Raw genomic sequence first — 17,603 nt, 5'->3', positions numbered from 1 at the left:
GAAATATCACAATACTGAAAGTGCATAACAGATAAACAAGAGCTGTATGAGAATATTCATACTGCTATCTTTAGACTTTACATGTACATTTGGAGGTATTTGATGTATGTTAACCCATTAACATGAAATATAAAGTTATTTTGATAAAAATAAAAATGATTCAGGAGAAATTATAAATGCAAAAACAATCTTCACAGAATCAAATTCTCAGAAATATTTCATCACTTTGAAAAGGATAAAGTGGATGAAGTTAGTAGTATGACAATTCACAAAGACATAAAAAGATATTAATATATTTCATTATATATCCCAAAGAAGAAAGCAATTATTGATTAGATGATTTTTTAAAACACAGTCTCTCAGGTGTTGGGAAGGTGGCTCAGTGGTAGAGTGCCTGCCTTGCATGCACTGGGTTTGATTCCTCAGCATGATATAAGCCGAAAAAGATGGAAGTGTGCTGTGGCTCAAGTGTTAGCGCTAGCTTGGAGCTGAGGGAGAGCACCTAGGACCCAGAGTTCAAGCCCCATGACCAGAAAAATCAAAATATAAAACAAAACAAAACACAGTCTCTCACTTTTGTGGCTTCAACTCTGTAATACCACTGCTTCAGCCTAGGGCTAAGGTTTTAGGTGTGTATATTTATCAACACTCCTGATTCAGACTCTACTTAATCATTTTTTTAAAATAAATATTTTGTTCTTAATTTTCCTCTTTGTAAATTCACATGCCCTATAAAAAATGGTTCGGCCATCCCAGTAACCTTCTCAATGTACCTCCTAATAACAACTTTCAAAAAGTTGTATTATATTACAAGGAAAACAATGCTACAAATAAGGAAAACCAATAAAAATATTAATGATTAAAATAAAAACTAAAATACTTATCAGTGTTTTCAGTATTTGAAGGGTATTACCTATTAGATTTTACTATTTTCTCATATCCCTGTACATTTAAAATGGGCTAAGGTTATGATATTCAACAAGAGGTTTTTAGGTTATGAGTAATCTTTAAAGTTACCCACTAAGATTACTATTTATGGCTCATCTAATCATTTGTATATGTCTTATATCATCATTTGTTCCTCGCTAACATATAAAGTAAGGAAGCCAGGGGCTGGGAAGGTAGCTCAGTGGTAGAGAGCTTGCCTTGCATGCTTGAGGCCCTGGGTTCAATTCCTCAGCACCACATAAGCAAAAAGAAAAAAGCCGGAAGTGGCGCTGTGGCTCAAGTTGTAGAATGCTAGCCTTGAGCTGAAGAGCTGAGGGAGAGCGCCCAGGCCCATAGTTCAGGCCCCATGACCGGACCCAAAAAAATTAAAAAAACATAAAATAAAATAAGGAAGCCCTATAGTTTTAACAGAAACTGTGTAATTAACAAAGTCTTAACTCTTTATTCTGCTCCTTTACATAAAGACTTGGCAACTTCTGATTAGTAATGTTCCTATAAACTCTTAAATATACATTCATAGTAGCATATGTCTGTTCTGTTACCATAAATCTTAAATATTTTATCGAAAAGTTTTATTACCTGCCAAACAGTCCTTGTTTTAGCATATATAAGCAAATTCCCAAAATTAAATATATTTAAACCATTAAAACTTTTAACAAAACTTAACACTTGCTGCAGTGTTCATTATGACAGGTGCCTTGTATAGAATAATTTAATTCCTCCTCCTACACATCTCTTGAACAACAAATATCTGGAATTATTTTGTTTTTGACATGTCAATCTTGATTTTAGTCTTAAATGTGTGCTTATTTAAGAAGTACATGGTTCTAAAATTTCATGAAAATTCTTTTAAACTTACTTTTTGTTGAATTGTCTAGTTTAAGAAATTCAATTACATTTTATATATAAAACATGTTCTATGTTCCATTCAGCATCACTTACTCTAACATTGGAACTATACAGAGAAGATTTGAATGACCCCTGTGCAAGGATTGCAGGCAAATTCCTGTACCATTACCTACTTTCACAACAACAGATGCTGGAGGGGATGTGGCCACAAGTTAACTGTACTGCACTCTTGGTGGGAGTGTCAACTTGTTCAACCACTTTGGAAAGTAGTATGGAGGTTCCTCAAAAGACTTCACATAGAACTCCCCTATGACACAGCAATCCCACTTTTGAGCATTTACCCAAAAGATCACAAACAAGACGGTACTAAAACTGCCATCACAATTATATTTATTGCAGCATTGTTTAAGATAGCTAAGATATAGGACCAACCCCAATGCCCTTCATCAGATAAATAGATCAAGAACATGTGCTATTTATACCAAGGAAATTCTATGCCTCCATGAGAAAGTATGGCATGACCCAATTTGTTAGAAAATGGAAAGACTTGGAAAAAAATTATTAAGTGATGTAAGCCAAGTCCAAAGAAACATAGGTCACAGGGTTTCCCTAATTTTTAATAACTAATATAACTGGGATAAGCAGAAAAGGTCAAAATCTATGCACATATGACCAGATAAGATGTTGTTAAGGGAAATGAACCCCCAAATAGGAACACAACTGTTATTTTTTTCTTGCTTGCTATTGTTCTAACGTACTTATAACAGGCTATTTGATTTTTTTTGTTTCTTTATATGTTCCTCCCCCATGCTATAACCCCTGTTTTCACTGTATTTGAATTTGGTGTGCCCACCTCTTGTATATACGCTCCTGTAAGTTGGGGGAGGGGAAGGAAAAAAGCAAAATGCTGAAATAGGGATTCAGGTTGACCCATTGTAACAATGAGATGCACAAGACACTATGTTGAAAACTGAACTTTACAATTTAGGCAGGGGAAGTGGGGAGGGGCGTGTACTTGTAGAGGTGGGAGGGAAAGGACGGTAGAGGGAAAATAAAGGAGGAGGTAACAATGCTTGTTAGGAAATGTACTCATTACTTGCTCATGTAAATGTGACCTCTCTGTACAGTATTTTTAAAATAAAAAAACATATGAAAATGTGCTGAGATGAAAGAGTTTATTTCCTTTATTTTACTCATATAATATGGTTAACAAAGAAATTAATGCGAAACACTGATATGAAGGTATTTTGAATGAATATGTGTGTGTGCACGAGCACGTGTTCTCATGCACTTGCATGTATGTTGGTATGCTCACAGTTTGAAAAAAGGGCGTCAAAGTCTTGCTAGGCCTGCTCTCTAGATTGGTGAGCTACTATATGAGCTACATCTCCATTCCTGGCCCTTTGCTAACATTAAAATTTTTGAAAAATTATCTCATGAATTTATTTTGTCCTGATTGGCTTCCACTGTTATCCACGTATCTCTGGCTCCTGAGTAAATATGCCAAGTAGTTAGGATTACAGGTGTGACCAACCAGCACAAGGCTTTCAGAATAATTTTAAAAGTGGAAGAAAGTTTACTTCACGGGGGCTTGTTTTATCATCTCCTACTTATAAAGCACTTTGGAGTGATTATTTGTGATTTGTTTTTGTTTTTTAGATTCTTAAGAAAGTAAGTGATGATATTTAAAATTTAGTACTTTTTAAAATGGAACCTGGAAAAATGGGACAGAATATATTTGTCTCTCTTATAAGCTCAGCTCTGTGCATGATAACCCAATATCACCAACACAGTCTGTGTTGAAGACAAAAGGTAACAGAAAATAATCACCATGGCCAATAATTGTTATGGTATTATTTCTTGGACAATATGAACCTTGAATAGAGAGTGTAAGAGAATGGAAAGATTTTACCTACCTTTTGTGTATTGCTGAAAGACTTTTGGAAACTTTGACTCATTTCCTTCCTCACAGTGTGTGCTTGGACCATGCACTTATTGACTTTAATTACAATTTTTCCCAACACTAAAATGGCAATAACATTAGCATTATAGAAAATGTTATCTTAAGAATTAAGGAAAATAAAACTTGTGAAATACTTAACATAAACTTCCATGAATGAGTTTTGAGTTTAGTCAGCAGTTTTTTTAAAATACTAAAAAGAATGCGAAAAGTATTACAGAAATCATTGCATATAGTGAGCAAACAGAAGTAATGTTATCTATTGACCAAGCTCTTCTTCCAAGGAAGCCAGGTGGATTATTTCTCATGCTGTAAATCAAACTTGTTATCTTATGTCTTGATAGTGTAAAAATATCAGGACAAAATAATGAAGGAATGTTGTAGACTGAGGTGAAATCCATATGAAAATGTGCAAAACTGATAAAACATAAAAGTATCTGAGCATTATATTGTGTTTTACATCATTTAAGTTACATTCCAAAGTTAAGAAAGACCTACGAGAATGGATTCTCTTTTTGATGTCCTATCATAGGTCCTTGGATGAACTCTTTCCTCATTCTTGTAAAGACATCATCAGATGAGGGGAACTATATTATTTTTTGTTTGCTTCTGTACATTTATTCTTCATTTGAAATCTGAACTACTTGAGACTGAAAGAAAACAAGGAAATTAGACACGCAGTCTTTGGAAAGAACAATCAATGTGAAATAAATAAAATGCACACAACCTTGTAAAAGGTCTGACTAAAGTGAGTTATATAGTCTCAAGCATAAACAGAAAATGATTAAGCAATATCATGTTATTTAAAATGGAAAATGTTAGGAGTTGCTTAATATTGTTCCTTTATAATACCTTGAATTAATTATTGATTTTGTATAGAAAGATTAAAGATGAGATTAAAAAGAAACTTGATTAAAAGTGGACAAAAGTTCTGAATAGACATGCTCTCCTTAAACCCTGAAAAATTCCAGTGGGTTTACAAAGTTTCTTAATACCACTTCTATGCTGGTTTAATTCTTTTTGAGCAGAAGTCATTAGAGAAATGTAATTCAAACTTACTATGATACTACTCCATAATTATTGTAACTTTTATCAAAAAAATCAAAGGAATCCGGTGTGGTGGTAAAGGCTTTTAATTTCAAGCATATAGGAGGTTGGATTTAAGTCTAAGGCCAGTCTGGAGTACTGAAGATAATAAAAACCTGCCCTTTTTAACCTTTTAATAAAGGTAATAATGATGAGAGTGTGGAGAAAAGGAAATTTTCTACACATTTCAACAAAATGCAGGTTAGTATTCTCCTTGTAGAAAGTAATATGCAGCTTTCTAAAGAACTCCAATGTTGAAATATCATCTGCCCCACCAATCATGTGATTATTTCTCTATGAGTAACTCAAATATATCTGCAGTTCATTGTACTCATCATTCACAACAACAGCCAAGATATAAATCGAATTTCAGTGTTCAACTACAGACTAATAAAGCCATGCAAAAATATCTTTTTCTGTTTCATCCTTAGAATATCAAGAGACTTCTCCCATTAACCACAACTTACAATGACCTGAAAGATGTATTCTAAATGAAGAAAAATATTGTCTTCTGATCTTTGTAAACACACACACACACACACACAGAACACACACAAACACACACACACACACACACACACACACACACACACACACACACACCAACATCAAACATTAAGAGAGAAATTTTTAAAAAGTAAAGCAAGGTGGAATTGCTGGGGCATTTAGGTCACAATGTAGAAGATAGTAGATATACAAGATGAACCGGTATAGAGTTGTAATGTACAATCATGAGGATACAGGGGACAACACTGGCCTTACATGGTTTCCCTTATTTGCAATATCTAGTATATGTCTGAGTCAAGCAGGAAAGGTCAGGTAAGGTGATGTTAGAGAAATGGACCCTAAGACATGTATTCAATTTTTTTTCTTTCATGCGATTGTTTCTAACACATTTATAAGACTATTTATTTGTTGCTTTGTATGTCCCTCCCCCACAGTATAACCCCTGCTTTCACTGTATTTGATGTCTGTATAATTTGTGGAGGGGAAGGGGAAAAACAAACGTTTAAATAGGGAAACAGGTGGACCCATTGCAACAATGAAATGTACAAGTCGTTATCTCGAAAACGAACTTTACAATTTTGGTGGGGGGAAAAGGGGGAGGTTTGGATGGGGGGAGGGTCAGAAGGGATTGGAAGGAGAAACAAAGGAGGAGGCTACAATGCTTGATAAGAAATGTACTCATTATCTTGTCCATGTAATTGTAACCCCTCTGTACAGTATTTTCACAAAAAAAAACTATAATGAAGCTATGTAAGTAGGAGTTGTTCTTCTGAGTATGGGTTGCTCTTTTTGTTGTGCTTCCTTCAGTAATGGATAAGATGAACATAATTCTTTAAATATACCTGCTTGTTTAAAGAAATAATAACAAACACTATAACAATAATGTTGCATGCTCAATATAGAACAAAATGTCAAATTAAAATACATGATATTATCCTTGGTGTAAACTAATTATTGCAAATAAAGGAAACCATGGGACCTATGTTTCTTTGTCCAGTTTACTTCATTAATATGATTTTTTCCAAGGGGAGTACTATGTGAAGTCTTTTAAGATCTTCCATTTCCTTAAAAATGAGATGATACCTTTCTTTCTGATGAAAACATAGTATTGCATGTACGTATATCTCTCTGTTGTGTGTGTGTGTGTGTTTCACTTTCTTGATCCATTCATTTACTGAGAGGCATCTGGGTTGATTCCATATCTTAAGTAGGGTAAATACTACTGTGATAAAACATAATTGGGCTGGTAGCTTTAGTGTGGCCTTGTTTGTGGTCACTAGGGTAAATGCCCAGAAGTGGGATTATTGGGTAATAGGGGAACATTATTGTGTACATCAAGGATAATATTAATAGTTGAGCGGAATAGCTCAATAGCTATGTACATATGACTCTATAAGGTGATTTAAAGTTAAATCAACACTTGTTGATTTAACTTTTTGTTGTTCTTAATATACTACGTGATTTGTTTTTATACTTTTTTGTTTTCCACACCTATAGTTTATCGCCTGAAGACACTGTATTTTAATCTGATGCCCGGGTATTGTAAATATGTTGATCTGAACTTGGAAATGGAAGGAGAAAAAACAAAATGGTGAGACAAAGGACAAAGGAGTAACCTATGCAACTGTGATACTCACAAGACAATATGTTGGAAATAATCTTGGGGGGGGCGTTGGGAGAGAAGAGGGAAAAACTGGAGAAGGGGTAACAAGTTAGAAAAGAAATGAATTCCTTACCTTACTTGTGTAAGTATAACCCCTCTGTACTTTTCCTTAACAATAGAATTTAAATAGAAAATAAAATCTATGAGAGCAGCAATGCAGGAGATAGCAGAGGGGCAAAATATTGTAGTATAGTGCAGTAAAACAGCTGTGGAGACCAGAAATTTTACTTTTACATAGGAAGTAATAAACTAGCACACAGATTTTCAGCCTTATGTCAGTCATTAAAATGGGGAAACAAAATGCACAATCAGTAAACCAATAGAGATAAAAATAGAAAACTAAGCAAGTTGAATAGATGACTTGGACCAAGAATAACAAATGACACAATTAGGTAACAAATAACAAGCTGGTAAGTTTAAAAAATATTACCCATAATTCTATTAAATGTTGTGTACATCACAATTTGTTAGCACTATAATTCAAATCACAGTTAAATAATATATCATTATTATAATGTCATTTATTTTTGATTTCTTAGAATTGAATGTTTAATATAAAATTTTAATTTTAGCAGCTATAGAAAAGAAGAAAGTGAAATTAATTTTAATGATATATTTCATGAATTGTAAAATTGAGAAACATTAGAATTTAAAGAAATAATTTATCATTATTGTTTTATTTCTGTGAATTAATGTAATAATTCAAAGTGTATTCTACACTTAACACTCATCGTAATATCAAATAATAAATAATTGCACATGACTCGGTTTTAGGTGGAAGGATTTAGCACTGTGGTAAAATTCATACCACACAATACACGAGGGAATGACCCGTTTCATCTAGTTTAAGTTGTGGAAATTTGATTTCTACATGAATGTTAAATTCCTGTCTAGGTGACATATATACAAGTATATAGAATTATATGCATGAGGAGTACCTCAGATGATACTTAAAAGTCATATTCATTAATTAAATTTTTATTATTTTGTACCAAATAAAAATTTATAGAGAGACTGAATTTCTGAGTAGATGATGGTGTATGTGGGCCAGATTATGCACATTGAGGCTTATTTTATATTCCTGATATTGTTTCTACAGTTAGATTTAATTTTCCATAACTGGGTTGTTATTATATTGGATATATGAAAGTGATTCTTTGCCATTAATCCTTTGCCAGTTGTCTAATACTAATATAACTTATCCATGTTTTAGAAGTAATGGAAATAACAACAGATATAATCAAGATAAATCAATCTGAGGTAGAAAAGAATTTTCACCTTTATTTTGATAGCTGGTCCTTTTTACACTACAGAATATTCTTGGAAAGATGTGCTCCAGGCTGGCCACAACTGCAGAATATTATGGTTTGATCTATCATAAGAGAAGGAAGGATGGGGAACGTCCCTTCCAAAAGTCTGCTCCCAGAGATGTGATCTGCTTTATGGTGGTTACTTGAAAATGAACATTTTTCACAGTCAACCTTGAAAAGCTATCTTGATAGACCATTTCTGTAGCTGGATTACTACAGACTTCTTGATAGTTTTGTAAAGATGCCAGGTTTCCTCATTTTGAGACAATTTAACAGGAATTTAGTCACCTGTGTTTTGTATCTTTCAGGGAAAAACCAAATGACCCTAAGCCAGGGAATCACTGGGGCCCAGAAATGCTACTACCTTGAATAGTAATCCTAGACCTCTAAAACAAACACACACACACACACACACACACACACACACACACACACACACACACACACACACACACACACACACACACACACACACACACACACAATCAAACAAACAAAAAAATCCAGTTAATACAGCCAGTCAGGGCTGCTATCACAGCCTACTTGAAGTCAGGCAAAAAAAGAGAAGCTGAGAGTTATTTAGCTGATAACCAATATATTTTTTATGAGGCAGACTGAAATGAGACCCCAGAGAGAGGGTCAGGAAGACTGATCAGAGAGACTAAAATTGGTCACACAAATATTGGAAAATAAAATTCTTTGCAGAACAAATAAATCATAGTAAGCCTGCGCATATAAGAACAAGACAGCAGACCAAATTCCAGAAATGCACATTTTCTTAGAGGTCAGCTTAATGAATTAGCAATGGAAATATTTGAATTCTTAAATATTTGAACACATGTGGAAGAAGGCTGAAGAGAAAGAAAATGCCATCACTCTGTTAGGAGGTCCAAAATCAATTTAGGAAGTAATCAAGCACAGATTTGTAATAAAAAAGTAAATAATTATTCCAAATGAGGGCTTCATTTGTTTTGATCTAACAGTTCTTGATTTAGGTGCTAGCAATTACCATACAATTGATCCAGTCCCACAGCTGAGTTAATACTGACCGCAGTATTCTCACATGAAGGAACAGAGAAAATTTACAAATGTCTGATGAAATGAGTAGAGGGTGAAATGTTCTAATAATGATATCTGAGGTTTAGAATCAGGTGATGAGGTGGATTTTCTTTTCTAAAAATCCCTCATTTTTAGCCTGGTGCCAGTGGCTCACAGCTGTAATCCTACCTACTCAGGAAGCTAAGGTCTGAGGACGGCCGTTCAAAGCCAACCTGGCAGGAAAGTTCCGGAGACTCTTATCTACATTTAACCACCAGAAAACCAGAAGTGGCACTGTGGCTCAAGAGGTGGAGCACTCACCTTGACTTGAAGAGCTTAGGGACAGTGTCCAAGCCCATACTTCAAGCCCCTCAACCAACAACAAAAATCTCCCTTTTCTTGGATCTTTTCCTAACATTCAACAAAGAAGCCATTTTATCAAGCACTACATTTAAGTCCTATTCTAGCTACTGCAAATAGAATGATTTGGTATCCTATGCCAAATGGTTCATATTTGCGGAAACAAATACCAGCAGTGGTAACTTTTTTCCAATACTTGAACTCTGGGTCTGGGCCCTGAACATGGTTATGCTGGTAGCTTTCATTTGAGCTTGTTTGTTATTTATTGGATTACTGCCAATGAAGGTAATTACTGGGTGTAAAGGGAGATATATGTTTAGTCTTTTCAGGAAACTCCGTACTGCATTCCACAGTGGTTGAACAAGTTTAGTTTCCCACCAACAGTGTAATAGAGTTCCCAATTGGTTACATCCATGCCAGCATTTTCTATTGCTAGTTTTCTTGATAATGGGCATTCTAATTGGGATGAGGTAGAATCTGTCTTGTTTACTTGTATATTTGTGGGCACCTTCTAGCTACCATGAATGAATCCATGAAATCTATATTGCTCGGTGTCTGCATTCCTTTCTCTTTTCTCTTAGTATAATTTTCCCAAGCCTTTCATTTTCCTTAATATTGGTGAAAAGTCATCCTTTCTGATGGGTGAATAGAATTCCAGTGTGTGTGTGTGTGTGTGTGTGTGTGTGTGTGTGTGTGTGTGTGTGTGTGTGTGTGTGTGTAAGATGATTATAGGCCCATGAGTTCATTTCTATGTCTTCTGTTTCATGTGTACTTTTGTAATTCCATATTAAATTTGGATTGCTTTCTTTACTGCATTGAAGAATATTGTTAGGATTTTGATGAGTATCACATGGTCAATTGTTTGGGGCAGTATTGCAGTTTTTGACACTTTAATTCTTCCACCCAGCAACATTGAAAGATTTTCCATATCCTTGAATCTCCTACAATTTCCCTTTTTAGAATTTAATGTTTTCACAGTAGAGTTCCTTCACATTTTTAGTTAAATTAATTAATTCCTCATTTTGTTGTTGTTGTTTTTTGTTTAGATTAGATTTGATTTTGAGGCTAATACATATGAGGTTGTATTTTGGATTTCAGGTTGGTTCTTCCCATTGTTGGTAACACAGAAAAACAACTGATTCTTCGTGGGTTTTATACCGTGCTACATAGCTGAAGGTTAGTATCACTTTTCCTAACTTCAGGGAGGAAGCTATAAGGACTTTTAAATACAGGATCATTTCATCTGTAAAAAGGGATAGTTTTACTTCTTCCCTATTTGTATCCCCCCTTTTTTTTCTCTTTCCAATTGCTCTTGCTAGAAAGTCCACTACCATTTTGAAGAGTAGTAGAGAGTGGACATCCTTGTCTCATTCATTATTTTAATGTCTTAATGCTTCCAATGTTAGGTAAATGCTAATTATCTCTATCATAACCATACTCTGTGTTATATTGAGGAGTGTTCCATGCATTCCTAGCTTCTGACTTTTTTAATCATAAAAGGATATTGGAGGTTTTTAAAAGCTATTTCTATATCCATATAGATGATCATGTGTTTCTCACCCCTGCTTCTACTGATGGTTTGTGCTATGGTTATTGACAAGAATATTGAATCAAATTGTATCCTAGGATGAATCCTTTTTGATCATACCATATGGCTTTTTTTGTTAGTTACTGAAATTGGCTGGTGAGAATTTTATTAAGAAGTTCTGTAGTAATGCTTATCAAAGAGTTCTCTTTCTTTGGTGAGTCCCTATGTGATTTAGGGAAGTGTCTAATTCTATTTTCATAGAATGTGTTTGATAATTCCATTTCCCTTTCCATTCCATTGAAGAGTTAGACCTGCGTATTGTAAGTTCTTTGCAGGCCTTAATTTCATGGTAAATTCATTGAGTCCTAGCCTTTTCTGGAATGGGAAGTGGTTTATTGACATTTAATTTTCATTAATTCTTATGTTTTACTTCTTGCTTCAGATTCAGTATAGGAAAGCATCAATTTCTTCAGGATTCTCCAGATTATTGGCATAAGGTTTTCAAAGTACTCTCTTATACCATTCTCAATTTTGCTTATATCTGTTGTGTTGTCTCATTTTTGTCTCTAATTTTCTCTATTTGAGTTAGTCCTCTTATTTTTTTTATTATGAAAGTGATATACAGAGGGGTCGTTACAGTTACATAAGTAATGAGTACATTTTTTTAAGTGTTAACCCTTCCCCATTTTTTCCAGCTTCCCCCAACCCTGACATCCCACTCCCGCAAAGTTGTAAAGTTCATTTCTAACATAGTGTTAGAACCAGGTTAACATGTACAAGACAAAGGGTACAGAAATAAAAAACAGTGAGTACAAGGAATTACCCAAAGGGTAAAAAGTAAATAGAAATAACCAAAAACAGGTCACTATACAATCATCTTGTATCCATTTCTTGAAGCTCATTTCGATAAGCATAATTTTATATGGTGATATGCATATTGCTTTTGAGCTATTGTGACTATTGTAGACATATTCTAGTGTTTCCAAAGGATTGAAAATCGGTGGCTTATGATTCTTTGGGTCTTGCTTGTTTGACTTATTATATTTTAGAAGTGATTGCATTTCCTTACAAATGGGGCAATGCCATTCATTCTGATGGAAGCATAGAGTTTTGTTGTGAACGTATATGACATTTTCTTGATCCCTCATTGCGGGCTCATAGGGGAGCTCTATTGAGGAACCTCCATACTTCTTTACAGAGTATTTGAACAAGTTTACATTTCCACCAATACTGTAGTAATGTTCCTTTTTGGCCACATCCCCACAGCCCAGCATCTTTAGTTTTAGTTCTCTTCATAATGATCACTCTAACTGGGGTGAGGTGGAAGGCCAATGTTGCTTTGATTCGCACTTCTTTTATGGCCAAAAATGTTGCATATTTCTTCATGCGTCTATTGGCCATGCATATTTCTTCTTCAGAGAAGTCTCTCTTTACATCTTTAGCCCACTTATTAAGAGAGTTCTTATTTCTTTGAGGATTTGTTTTTATTTGGGGGGGAGTTAACTTTTGGGGCTCTAAATATATTTGAAATATGAGGCCATAGTGTGTTGCAGAGCAAGTAAAGATCTTCTCCCAATCTGCTGGCTTTTTTTTATTAACTTATCTATATAAGTTCTCTTCTTAGTCAGATTTGGTATGGTTGTGTCAAGTCTGTTAATTTATTTAAAAAAACCAACTCTTTTTAAAAATTCTTTCTATGTTTTATTTTGTCTTTATTTATTTATTTCTGATTTTTTAAACTTGTTTCTGTCTACTGCTTTGGGTTAGGGCTTGCTCCTGTTTTCAAGGCGTTTGAAGTACATAATTAAAATATTTGTTTGAGATTTCCCAAATTGCTTGATGTAGGTACTCAGAGCTATAAATTTTCCTCTAAGTACTGCATTTCCTGTGTAGATAAGCTAGTATTTTGTGTGATCATTTTTGTTAAATTCCAGAAACTTTCAGTTGTTTTCTAATCCCTTCAGTGTCCCACTGGTCATTCAGCAACGTGTTATTCAGTCTTCATGGGTTTGACAATGGTTTTTTTTTTTTTTGGTTTAGCTGTTTAATTCTAAGTTTATTATGTTACATTCTGACAAGATATGGGAGTTCAATTAATTTTTCTTTCAATTTGGACAGAATTTCTGAGTGACGTAGGATATGTTCTATTTTGGAGAATCTTCCATGAGCTGCTATGAAGAATGTATATTCTGATGATGAATGTATATTCTGTAGATGTCTGTTTGGGCTAGGTGGTCAATGTAGTTATTTAGGTCTGCAGTTTCTTGGTTGAGTTTTTCCTGGATAGGTCATTCATGGATGACAATGATGTGTTGAGATATGTTTTTAGGTTAAGTAATATTTGGTTGATGATGTGGAATGCTCCAGGATTCAGGGCATTGATATTTAGACTTGTTATATCCTCCTAATTGAGCGTTGTCTTTATCAATATGTAATGTCTCTTCGTACTAATTTTAATTTAATTCTATTTTATCTTATGTTAGTAATTCTACTGCAGCCTGTTTTTGGTGTCCATTTGCTTGAAAATATTCCTTCCAGCATTTCAGTTTGAGTATGTGTTTGTTTTGGTCAATAAAATATATCTCTTGTAGATGTTAGATGGATGCGACTTGTTTTTTGATACTACTATTTAATCTATGTCTTCTATTTGGAAATTTAAGTCCATTGATGTAGAGAGTTAAGACTGAGAATTTCCTGATAGTCCTGCTATGTTATACATCTGCTGTTAGGAGCTGTGCCTCATTTACTCTTAATATATTTACTTTGTTCTCTGATTGGGAGCATTTTACATAATCAGTTCCTGTTCTTCTTGATCTTCTCTATGTAGGATATATTTGATTAACTTCTATCCTGCTGATTTGGTGGAGATACATTGTTTTAAGTTGCTTTGTAATGAAATATTTTTATATTTCCTTTAAATGTTAAAGAGTTTGGCTTGGGACCGTATTAATGATTGGTAGTTGTTTACCTTTAATGTTTGTCATATATCATGCCAGGCTCTCCTTTTTGCCATATCAGCTAAAAATCTGTATTTAATCTGACTGTATATTCTTTATAAATAATCAATCTTTTCTCTGTAGCAGCTTTAAAAATCCTTTCCTTATTCCTTAATGATCCTCTAATGGATTTTGATGTAGTGGTTGATTGTTCAGTTCTAGAATTCTCTGTTTGGTGTTCTAAAGGTTTCTCTTTTCTGAATGAGCCTATCTCTTTGGATGTTTGGCATGTTCTCTGCTATATTTCTGTAATATGTTTCCCATCCATTTAGTTTCCTACTCTTCTCCTTCTTGATACCTGTCTCCCTGAAATTTGATTTCTAAATGAGTCTTGTACTTCTGGAAATATCATATCTTATTTCTTGTATTTGTTCTAAATGATAATTTCCTCTTTCCTGTTAAACCTATTCTGTCTTTGACCCTGAGATTATTTTATATGTCATTTATATGCTGTGGAGACTTTCTATTTTGTTTTCGATTTCCCTGTCTTCTAATTGGTCCTTTTTTAGGCCTTCTATCTCTTTATTAAATATTTGTTTTCGGTATTGTATGGAATTTCTGTACATTTTTTATTTGGGTGAGGGGGTTGCAAAGGTTGTTTTCTTAGCTTTGCCTTCTCTCATATCTTTTAACTAGGCATCCATTTTTTCCTTGGACTCCCTTTACTTCTTAGAATTTATTTATCTTTGTTTCTTTTCTCCACGAATTATTTTGCTAATCGTTGTTTGTTCTCATCTTGTTCACAAATTTCCTTGTAGAGGTTTTCTCTCTTTTCATTAATCACATTTTCAGCAGCATTTGTAATATATTTTGATATATCTTCTATGTCCTTGATTGTCTGTTCTAATGCCTGGTTATTTACTGTGTGAATTGAAGTACCTTGACATAATTTTTCTTGTATTTTTTTCTGATTGGTTTTGTCCATTTGGAAGTTTGCTCTTGGGGAAACTATGATGTTAATAATTGACTCTCTATGTTCTTGGTTGGTTTGCCAGGTGTGGGTTTGGTCTTCTGTTTTGACTTGTTTTTCTGGAATTAGGTTTTTTTCTATACAATTAAGTGTAGAAGTATAAATCAGTTATGGTGAGATGTTTTGATGTTAATACTTATGGTTCCAGTGACAGTTCGGACGGTCCAATGGTATAATGAATAGCTCTGTGTATGGATGTGGCTTTCTCTGATGTACACTTCTATTTCTACCTTTTTCCACGTGGCCCTTTTATTTCTACATTGCAGATGTGCTTTTGAATATGTTGGTCAATACAGTCACAGTAGTCACCTGCCTGGCTGGGCAGGTTTTCATAGATTTCTATTTTCTAGTGAATATAGTATAAAATCTTCTTATGAATTTTATGTCTATAATTATATCTATAATTACAGCTGTATATCTATAATTATAGTTGTCTTGGTGTGACCCTCTAGAAGTGGAGTACGGGCCAGGACTCTGTTTCATTAGAGAGAGCTAGGGAAATTTTCTGTTGTTATTCTGCCATTGTTTTTCCTCTTCCTCAGATTTGTTTTATACATTGTTGATTTTTTAACATAATTTAGGATTTGTGATGGTTGTATCAGGTTATTTTTGTTTTTCTGCTTGTGTTATTTTGAAGTAGTTATTTCAGGCTTCTGTGAAGAGACAGAAATATTTGTTATTACATTGAGAGAAATCGAGAAGACATTTTAACCTATTTGCTACAAGTAAATTAATATTAAGCAAAGCTAATGTAAATAATCACTTCTTACTCTACAGAGGACGAGTATAGTACTCGCGAATATCTTGGAGGAAAAGACTTTAGACTAATTACAATTGATGCCTTACATTGAAATTACCAGCTAAACATTCTTCTTCAGAAAGTCAAAAGCTCCATTTATTTCATATTAATATTATAAAATCATAATACCTGCATGTTGAATTGTTTTCCTCTGCTATTTTCAATTCCATTCTTCATCCATTACATATCTTTGAATGACCAATTCCTTCGAATACCTATATTTCTTATATTGTGTTATAAATCTCAGTAATATTAATACGAATTTATCTCTGAGCCTCATCTTGAGCTACATTTATATGTAATTTATGCAGTCTCAAGCAAGAAACCTATTTTACTCTATTTTATGTTTTAATCAATAAATGCATTCTCTTTAGAAATATGTTCTCTCTTTTATATTGCTCCAGTAAACATCATGTGTCTAGTACTTTTAATGAAATATAAGATTTGGAACTAGAAGCCACCCCCCCCCATTATCACTTTCATGTAAACCCCTGGAGACTATTTTACCTATAAAAATATAAAAGTGCAATGCACATGTTTATATATAAATAATATAATGGTTAAGACAATTAGACACAAGGACTACCACATCAATTCCCAATTGACTTAAAGGCACCAAATCATTGTGTTCATGAATATCACTATTATTAGAAAATGACTAGTCAATACAAAGTTTATATTATATTTGAAGTTTACAAAATGAAAATTACACCCAGATTTGCTGTCAATATCCTGTTTCCATGAATACAATTTTTCAGCAAACAGGTAAATAAAAATAAGGGTTTGACACAGAATGTAAGATGTAGAAGTAGACTGTCTTTCCTTAAGATGATTAGTACCTGCAAATCATGTGATATATTGAAAGATACTATAAAAATTCATAAGAAGATGTATGATCAGAAATGATAGGTAAGAAAAGTAACTAGAAAACTGTATATGTAAATTGACCTTTCAATATAAGATGGCAAGTTTTCAATATATGGGCCTATAGAAGGTGATTCTGTATTTCTAACTCACATACAATATTCTGCATTTTTCCACATACTCCCGTTCTCTTACCTCAGTTCCTGATCAATATTCTTCTATTTCATGATGTCAATTCCTACTAAAATAACAAGGTGGATTTTTTTTGGTCTCTAGATCCAATACATTTTAGTATTTTGGAATAGTATGAGTTCATGGAGTTTGACTTGAATGTCAAGATTGTAGATATTGTATTCAGGTTACTGTTAATTGGCCTGAAGCATACAAAGACACACAGTATACTAAAAAGAAGGGACTTGATCTCAGGGAAACATACAGGTCCAGGCAAGATCCTGAAGCAAAGAAAAATCAATGGAGCAAACACCAATCAACTATAATTACAAAGGAATGGAACTGATCTCTGATGTTTCTGGGTGGCAGGTGTGTGTATTTGCGTGTGTGTGTGTGGAGAGAGAGAGAGAGAGTGAGTGAGAGAGAGAGAGGAAGAGAGAGAGAGAGAGAGGGAGAGAGAGAGAGAATTTTAGTGTGGCTTCCATATTTATAGTCCATAGAGCAATAATTATTAGGGAGGAGGTGCTCATATCAGAGCTCTGATACTGTTGTCT

The 17,603-nt window shown here is 33.9% G+C and overlaps 1 non-coding gene across 1 annotated transcript; it reads left to right on the top strand.

The window, feature by feature from the left end:
• The first annotated feature begins 1,867 nt into the window (after positions 1-1,867).
• LOC138820535 (U6 spliceosomal RNA) lies at positions 1,868-1,974 on the top strand. The gene has a single exon (XR_011369905.1). It is a non-coding gene; the product is annotated as a U6 spliceosomal RNA (small nuclear RNA).
• Positions 1,975-17,603: the final 15,629 nt, after the last annotated feature.

Source organism: Dipodomys merriami, unplaced genomic scaffold (genome assembly GCF_024711535.1).
Source record: "Dipodomys merriami isolate MVZ:Mamm:240054 unplaced genomic scaffold, mDipMer1.0.p SCAF_897, whole genome shotgun sequence".
Lineage (NCBI taxonomy): Eukaryota > Metazoa > Chordata > Mammalia > Rodentia > Heteromyidae > Dipodomys > Dipodomys merriami.
Note: the sequence above shows the minus strand (reverse complement) of the source record. Positions and strands in the feature narration are given on the sequence as shown.